Below are 9,867 nucleotides of genomic sequence, written 5' to 3'. Positions count from 1 at the left end.
CTCTAACTGAGGACTTACAGGCTCCTGACGTCTCCCTCGGCCGCGTGCCGGAGCCCTTCTGCCTCTTCCTATTGCTGGAAGAGGCTCAGAGGGTCCTGTCTGAAGAGGTGTAACCTAAAAAGGCAGTTTGAATATATCAGTCATGGTGGTATGAGCATCAGATACAAATATAGTGTGCAGAGTGAGTATGTGCAAAAATCAGATACAGTATGTCAGATGTGATCTACGCATGCGATGTATCAGTGCAATATGGGGAAATATGCAGTTAAGATATCAGTTTCGGTATATCAGCAGGAGTATGATAAATGCAAGAAAATTGAAATTTACCTGGATCCCGTGGGAGCTAAGCATGGTCTCTCTCCTCAAGATCATGCTCTCAAAGAAGACTATCACCCCGAGTAGCCCCTCGACATACTCTGTGGAAGGCAACAGGTGCAAGTTGAAATCATCAGTGAATGAATAAATGTCTAAGTATCTGAGTGATAAATGGAAGCTGTAATGCATACCGATGTTGAGTCAGAAGCCCTAACATATCGATGATCGTGCAATGGGAGCTCAAGTGGAATCTGATAAGGTGTCCCATACCGCCAACCTGTCAGCTCTGTCGGAGGATCTGGCTATCCAACACACTACCTAGTGGGAGGCATCCCCCTAGCCCTACCTCTCGACGCTCTGGCGCTGCTAGTTGAAGGGACGTCTGCAGCTCGGGCACTGTTCGATAAGGGAATGTGAACAGCTCTCCTCATAGGGACACGAACACCTATCAATGGGGGCATTAGATATGTATGGAGGTATGTCGTGTACTCCCCTTTCTCAACGAAAAGGTTTACGTTAGCACCCTGCATGAGGTCGTTAGTCTCCTAGGGGGAGAGACTCTCTGTGGTGCGCATGTATGGTGGAGGCGATGAAGGGACTGTCTGAAGGGAAAGGCCCAGTGTCTGGCGCATGAAGCGCTCTCCGAGAAACCAGGCTCTACTAATCGGTCCCTCAAACAGGATCCGATATCAGGAGGCGGCCCATGCCCCGGCAAACTAGAACCGAGAGAACCCTGGCATCACTATCCAAGGCTGCCAAGTGATCTGTAAATAGCAAGTGCATGAATTGATTAGTTGCCATTAGATATGCAAAATGACTTGACGCTGAAAGCATAAAGAACTGAGAGTTCTGGATTACCTCGTCGTCTGCACCGTGTCAAAGTAATACTGGAGATATGGTAGGGTCTCTCGGGGCCTCGGCAGGCATCTCCCGTCATATCGGTATGAGTAAGGGACCTCGAGAGGTGGCTCGACCTCGAGCTCAGGAGCTAATGCCGGGAAATAGGTGTACATCCATAACTGTGGAAAGGCGAGATAATGACAGGGAACCTACAGAATGCACAGATGATGCAGAAAACAGAGCACGTGTGCGATGCAGAGTGCAGTAAATACATGAAATGTAGTGAGCAAGGTGTGAATCACCATGTGTAGAAAGTATAAATGCAGAGCGGAAAGTGTACCATGTGCACAGTGTATAAATGTGTGATGTGTGCAATATACAGAAAATGCAAAGCAGAAAGCATGGCAGGAACTGTACAGTTGAAAAGTAAAGCACACCTCTCAGGCTCTCCAATAGCCGCCTATTCTCTCCCCGCTTCTGCGGGAGGTTGAGCTCATATAGCAATAGAGGGTGGCAAGGCCAGCGCCACCCCCAATCATAATGCCAGACCTGGGACAGGTCTACCAGAGCGCTCAGAAGGTATAGCCCGACTGTGTTCAACTTATCGGTGAACAATGTGGTGCCAATGAGGAACATCAAGAATCCTCGGGCATACTGCTCTATGCCCTCGACAGTCGCGGGCTCGGTCTCTCTAAAGCGGTCCGAGAACCATGTGTACCTGACTGTGCCAGATCGGAAGATGGATGGATGTGCTCCCAACAGGTAGATCCAGGCTGTCTCTCACTCCCCCATGTCTGGGTCATGCGCAATCGGCCAACCTTCCACATCGAGGCCTGTCAGCATAAAGAAATCATATGGGGTCATCGTCATGTCCCCAGTGGCAAAAAAGTGGAAAGAGTTGGTGGTGTCTCACCATCTCTTTACTAATGCACCCAAAGCGGTCCTGTTCGCCGTCAGATGGGAGAGCCCTATGCAGAATAGGCCGAAACCTGCCTCATCAACGATATGCCAGACGTCGTCTAGGAGGTCTGAGTACCACTCTCTCACAAAGGTCGATCCATACCTTCAAGTAAAGCGAGAGGCCACCTGTATGCAGAATGAACAGAATGCTGTGTATAAGCTGTGTCCAGAATGAACATAATGCTATGTATGAGCTGTATGCAGAATGAGCAGGAAAATTATGTGTGAGTTGTGTGCATCATAAGCAGGCTACAGTGCGTGAGCTGTGTTCAGTATGAGCAAATGAAATGCAGTGCCAAAAGTACAAATTATACGAGAAATGTAAAGTACATTGCAGAAAATGTAAAAGTGCAGTGCATACCCCGGGTGCGTTATGGGACAGGTGGGATTCTGGCTCCTGTAGTAGCAGGTCCGCGGGTGCGCGCCGTACAAAGTCTGTAAAGTAACGAACAGTACTCGGTGGTAGTACGTGCTCTTGAGGGTGATACCTCTCTGGGTCGAAGGGCCGGATCCTCGGTGGCAATTGCATGATGTCAGGCTCATCCTCTACTCTCGGGGAACCCCTATCGTGTGAGATATGGTCCACCATCTAAAAAGAAGTTGAAAAGTAGGCAAAAATGAGCAAAATGAGCAAAATGTGCAAAAATTGCCAAAAGTCAACTCTCGGGAAAACAAAAAGTCAAAGAAAGTTAAAACCCGGGAAAGGGTGCCAAACTCAAGACAAGTTCGGGAGAAAGATACCTCAAATGGTGAAAATGGAAAAAGAAGCTCCGAAAATAAATTCTGTTCGGTTCAAAGTCAAGGAAACCGGAAGGTTTTAGCGAACCAACTTCGCGTGGGGTGTTGAAAAACCAGTGCAAAGCCCGGATCTACGAGGAAAAAGGGTCTAGGGAGGGAGAGCAAGAGTTTTCGGCACTAGAAGTGTGAATGAAATGAAGCTTGGAGTTGTTTACTTAAAGAACCAAGGCCAAAAGACAAAATTGCCCCGAAGTTCTGTAAACTGGCCGACCGGCCAGGTTTTGTGGCCAACCGGCCACTTAAGTGGCCTACAACCTTGAAAAGTGGACATGTCCCTGGGATGGCCTACATGTGTTCATGCTAGTCCCTGTGTGTTTTTATGCTATTTGGAGTCCTTGGCCCTTGAGAAAGTGCAGGCAAAGTTCACTCTTTTCTGCTCAAAATGTCCCCGTGGGAGCTTCGATTCATGTCTTCGATGCACGACTCATCGTCAATCGTTAGGAGCGACGTGTATCCTTTTTAAGTATATTATGACCCCTCCGAGAGGTAAATCGGAGGTTGTGTTTGAATTGGTCTTGTTAAGGCGTGTATTTCCTTATTCGACATTTTACTTCAAACATGTTATTGATGTTGCACTGAAAGTGCATTGTTGTTGTGCATAGAATGTGTGTGCTATGTTGCATTGCACTACACAAGTGTTTATGTCTCCACAGAGTATGCGCGTCACGTCGTATTGCATTTTGCATGCTTTTATGTTTGTGTAGGAATTGTCCGTACCTGTTGCATTGAACATACATTTGGTGTTTTGTATGTAGCATGCCTCTCTCAGCATTGTGTTATAGACATTTGTCTTACGTAGAATATGCATGTTGCATTGTATTGCATTGTACATGCTTCGACACTTGCATGGAATTTGCATAGGTCGTGTCGCTTAGAATATACATCTTTTTTACGTCTGTATAGTGTATACATCTCTCGCTCTTGCATAGAATACGGGCTTCTTATGTTTGCATTACGTATGCCTTAACGTCGTCGCACTCTTGCATAGAGCATGCATTCTTGTACCTGTCAAAAGTTTCTCTCTTATTCAGGCACGATATTGTGTGTACGGTTCATTTGAAGCTGACGCAACCAGACGATATTGTATGTACAGTTCATTAAGAGAAGTTCCGGTTAAGATTGATTGTGTATCTATCACACATGTGCACTTTGTGTATCTATCACACACGTTCACTTTGTGTATCTATCACACACATTCACTTTGTGTATCTATCACACATGTTCACTTTGGGTATCTATTACACATGCTTCCTTTGTGTATCTATCACACATGTTCGCTTTGTGTATCTATCACACATGCTCGCTTTGTGTATTTATCACACATGCTCACTTTGTGTATCTATCACACACGTTCGCTTTGTGTATCTATCACAGACGTTCGCTTTGTGTATCTATCATGCATGTTCACTTTGTGTATCTATCGCACATGCTCTATCACACACGTTCGCTTTGTGTATCTATCACACACGTTCGCTTTATGTATCTATCACACATGTTCGCTTTGTGTATCTATCACACATGCTCGCTTTGTGTATCTATCACACATGCTCACTTTATGTATCTATCACACATGCTCACTTTGTGTATCTATCACACATGTTCGCTTTGTGTATCTATCACACATGTTCGCTATCACACATGTTCACTTTGTGTATCTATCACACATGCTCACTTTGTGTATCTATCACACATGCTCGCTTTGTGTATTTATCACACGTTCGCTTTGTGTATCTATCACACATGTTCACTTTGTGTATCTATCACACATGCTTGCTTTGTGTATCTATCACACATGTTCACTTTGTGTATCTATCACACATGCTCACTTTGTGTATCTATCTCATGTTTTCTTTTTGTATCTGTCACACATGCTCACTTTGTGTATCTATCACACGTTTGCTTTGTGTATCTATCACACATGCTCACTTTGTGTATCTATCGCACATGCTCACTTTGTGTATCTATCAAACATGCTCACTTTGTGTATCTATCACACGTGCTCACTTTGTGTATCTATCACACGTTCACTAAGATTGTATAATTTTCTTACATCCTTTCTGCACGAGATGTGGTTTGGTTTGTGTTCACTTGCTTATGTGCAAGTTTGCTGCATTTTGCATGATCATTTGCATTTTGCCCCAGCCTGCGAGCGCATCTGTATTATCTTACCTGTTTATCTAAGTCTTCGGCCTTGTCAAAAATAGGTCATCTCTGGGTTTTTACATTCACTCCCGTCATTTCATGACTTACGAGTTCTGTCAAAGAGGGGTAACTGTAGACACCCCATTTTTGACCGACCTCAAGACTTTGATGTCATCGTTTGTTCACTCGGTGCTTGCGCATGTTTGTGCTCGTTATGAGTTTCTGAGGCTTTCGGCTGAGCGCCTTATGTCGGGGTCTCTTAACTCTTTTCCTTTGGTTTGTTTTTGGACCATACCTTGTTTCCCCTTGGCTGGAGGAAGGGGAGGGCCTGTCGGCCACTTTTGGCTGTTGTAGGCCACTTTTCCCTCTTGTAGGCCACTTGGAGTGGCCGGTAGGCTAGTGGAAGTAGGCGACGACTATTTTTCTGTTTTTGCAGATATTTTTGATGCCAGTTGTGCCAGCTGTTGGGCACAGAATGCATCATCCATACACGCGTATGGAGGGATGGTAACAAGCTTCTAGCTTGTCAAACAAGCTTGAGGCTTGTAATTCAATATAAGGGGAAGTCTCTCCCCCTTTCTAGGGTTCAGAATTTTTGGGAGACCACTATTTACTCTCTCTCTAGAATTCTCTCTCTCTCTCTCTATATATATATATACATTGTGCTTAGAAGTGTATTTTCTTTGCATTTTTGTACACAACCCCCTTGGCCAAACACCCTACCTTGGAGCTAAGGTTTCTTGAGGTTTGTTTAGAGCTTTTTAAAGTTGGTTTTGGTTCAGAAGTGCTGTTGTTGCTGCTATTCTTCAAGGGTAAGCCATATTCCTTTTAAAGCCTTGTTTTAGTTGCTTACTTAGCCACCTTTGCATGCTATTTTAGGCCTACTCTCCAACTACAAAAACCTTTGTTTTTAAGGCTTAAAAATGGTAGTTTAAAGTGTTTTTGGAGTTAAGGGTGTTTCACCCTCTTTGGTGGCTTATTTACTAAGTTTCTTGCCTTCCTTTAAAGCTTTTGAAACTATCTTGTTTTGGCCTTTTAACCACTGAATTCCAGAGGAATTTCAGTGGTAGAAAACTTGTTTTGAGGTCCCAAATAGGAGGGGGGAGTCCCCCCTCCTCTTGTCTTGTTAGCATGTGTTGTTGGCCTACCAAATGAGCATGTGTTTCTATCCTCTTGAGGCTTAGTTTGAGCATGTTTTTGTGATTTTTTGGACCTCCTATAACTCTGTTTTTGGCTGATTTGGTCACCTCTTGCATGCTTCATACACTTGTAGTGTAATCCCACTTGCTAGCCTAACGTACTTCATGTCTTAGCCTATAATTCTAGCATGTATTGGCTCCATTCCAGCATGTTTTTGGCCTTCATTTAACATGCTCTAACTTTGATTTTGGTTGGTGGGATCACCTCTTGCTTGGTTTTTGCACTTGTAGTGCACTCATGCTCATTAACCTAGCATGCTTGGTGATTTGGCTTATTACTCTAGCTTATTTTGGCTACACACCAACATGTTTTTGGCATTGTTTTGACATGCTTTAGGATTTTTTTGAGTGGTCTTGGCCTCTTGGGGCTTGCTTTGTATAGCTATGGCATAGTTGGCTTTGCTAGTCTTGTGTTTTGAGACCCCTAGCATGCCTTATTTGTGATGTTTGTGTGATATGGCATCATTTGGTACGTAATTTCAGAGCTTATATTTTTGCCATACTTCTACTTGAATAACTCTTTAAGTGCTTTTGAGAGTTGAGCTTTATACCTTGTTTGTGAGCCATCAAATGAGCATGCTTTCCTTACTTCTCAAGCCTAAGTTTCAACATGGTTAGGCCACTGTTTTGGCATGTTTAACCTCTGTCCGGATTTGGTTTGGTCATTTAGGCTTAGTATTGTATGCCTATAGTGTTATGCTCTTTGCTAGCTTCAATGCTTTCGACTCCGAGCATGTCTTGCGTGCATCATTTTCATGCTTTGATATCATTTAGCATCCCATTTCAGTGCCGAAATATGTGCCATTGCATTCCATCTTTCATTTGTTATATCACTTTCAAAAGTGGTCTTAAGCCCTTTGTTGCTTTGAGCACGAAATTGAGGCGTTCATGCCTAATGATTTTAGCCTTCTCTTGAGGGTTTCTACTAACCAATGGCATGCTGCTTCTTTCATGTTCAAGACGCTTGTGGCTTGGACCCTCTTTCCAATTAGAGGACTTCTCACTTTTGGACTTAACCGGTTAAAGGATTAATCGGTAATCTAAAACGAGTAAACAAAATGAATCAAAGTAAAACATGCCAAGATAACATGTTTGTGTTGCATTGCATGCGTTTGGATTGGACGTTAATTCAAACACGAGAAACGAGGGACGTTTCATACTCAAAGTAATAAAACGTGCCTCGTTTCTTGGTCGTCGTCCCCCTTGATTGTGCATGATAGGGTGGAGGCCTCTTGAGTCTTGTGTGTTATTTGTGCATTCATTGACTTGTACAAACTTGGCTCTCGGCCATCGTGCATTACGATTCTCGGTTGGTGGCCCAAGAGTCGAGTACCACACTCCTTTGAGCTTGAGAAATGATAAGGAGGGTGGTTGTACTCACATATCCTGTAAAGACCTTGCTTTCCCTCTGTTGTTCCCTATTTGCAGCAAAATTGGAAAATGCAGAAGCAAGTGGCCGACTGGCCAAGGCAAGTGGCCGACCGGCCAGAGGAAGTGGCCTATAGCCTCCTTAAGTGGCCGACAGTTCTTAGGCTCAGAGGTGGTCAGAAGTTGTTCTGGTTCTAGAGCAGAAACAGCCTGGAGATTGGTTTAGTGTTCAGGAATCAAGGCGAATGCAAACAGAGGCAACCGGTGGGAAAGTAACGGACTTTTGGGAGAAAACGGAGCAACCGAGCATGCATGCATCCCTCGCTTCCTAAGGTCGTTCATTTAAATTGCTTAGCTAATTAGCTAGTTAGCTTAGTCATTTTTGTAATTAATTAGTTAAGTGTTTAATTAATTAATTCGGTTTGTAACTAATTAGCTTAGATTAGCTAGTTATTCAATTGTGTTGTAATTAATTAGCTAGAATAGTTAGTTAATTAGTTGGTTTGTAATAGATAGCTCAATTAGCGTAGCTAGTTAGCCCTCTTTCATTTGGACCCTTCGTCGAGAGGGCAAATGTTGTAATAAGTGTGAGTGTGTGTGTGAATGTCTTCCAACCCTACGTCTTTCTCCATTTTACTTAACCGCTTTTGATGGTTAGTTTAGGGTCATTTTCAATTAGCATATTTTATGCTTGCATGCGTGCATCATTCATTTGTCTCGCATGCACCGGGCTCTGCGCATCATTCAAACTGCATCGTATTTCAATACGCTTACTTGAATGCGTGTCTAAAAGCATGTATCAAGTGTTGCATTCGTATGCCATATTAGATAGCCGAGCCTATTTAGTTGCATTATTGCATGTGTTGCATTAAGCATTGTTAACATAGCTAGGATCATGCATTGATTTCTAACTAGTTTTCTGTTTTGGCTTAGAGTACACTGTAAGTGTTTATGCTTTAGCATATTGCATGAGTGTGAGTGTTGCCATATTAGCATGTTTACCATGAGGTTATTTGCTTAAGTGATTAATTGCATGAATGCCTGTGGATGAAGGCTTCATTACTTGAATTGGAACAATTCATCAAATTACGAGTTTTAAGCCCACTTTGGAAGTGGCACATCATGTTTTAAGCCCATATTGTGAGATGGCAAATCCGCATTTTTAAGCCCACTTGAGGGTGGCAAATTCAAACCATTTTCAAAAACAAACATGAGATGTTTTGTTCCAATTTGAGCGATTTAGTCTATACTTGTGTGTTGTGCGCATCACATAGTAAAGTTAGAATAATAATCGGAACAAGAACACATGAGGTTTATGAAACAACATATCATGCTTAGTAGAGGCCGATCCTTTGATCGGGCGAGCGGGGGTGCTCATTTCAAGACCTTCTCCTCTCGTACCCAAGTTCCCGAGCCGAGGCAACTTTAGTGATGACGGACACGTGGCCTGAGGCACGAGTCAGGGTTTCCTAAATTTTTCAAAATAAAAAATTTAGGTGGCGACTCTGTAATCTGACAAAGCAATTCATGTTTGGCACTTTTTGATTAAAATCGATTTTTCAAAACGATTTGCCGGATTTTGACTCTTTGATGATTTAGCAGTCTTACATTGCACTTTGTGAGATTATATTCAGAACCGTGACAGGAGTCTGGACTGTAGTAGCTAAGAACCCAATTCACGCTCTCTCCGAAAAGGGAAGCGCGCAGAGGAAGTTCAGATGATCTACAGATGATATGATAAATTGTTTAAAAAAATGCTTAAAAGTGAAATCTTAGAGTTAACTTAATAAATTTAATTTACGAATTTTACGGATTAAAAATAATTTTTAGCATAGTAATTGAATTTTATAACTCTCATGCATATCATATGAGTCAATACTAGTTACAATGTTATTATTGAGAAAGTTGGGGTTAAATTAATCTATTAAAAAATAAAATAGGTCAATTTAGTTAATAAGAGCACATCCCGTCAAATTTGACTCCGACACCACACTTGGGTCGTGATCGTTTCAAGCTGCAACAAGAGTCCCTCAGCCACAAACGGCTCGCACTGAAACTCCGAAGAGAAGATCGAATTGAAGAATCAGAGGCTGAGTTCCAATTGGCAAAGGCTCTTGAAGCCCAGTTGGATGATTCTGCAAAACCTTCTGTCAATGGAGCAAAGCCAGTTGACGATGTTGGCGTGGAGGATTTTCTCGATCCCCAACTTTTGTTTGCTTTGAAAGAAATAGGATTTGAAGATGAT

Source organism: Camellia sinensis, chromosome 9 (assembly GCF_055761805.1).
Source record: "Camellia sinensis isolate YWXY chromosome 9, ASM5576180v1, whole genome shotgun sequence".
NCBI lineage: Eukaryota > Viridiplantae > Streptophyta > Magnoliopsida > Ericales > Theaceae > Camellia > Camellia sinensis.
The sequence above is the reverse complement of the archived record's forward strand: the minus strand, read 5'-3'. Positions refer to the sequence as shown.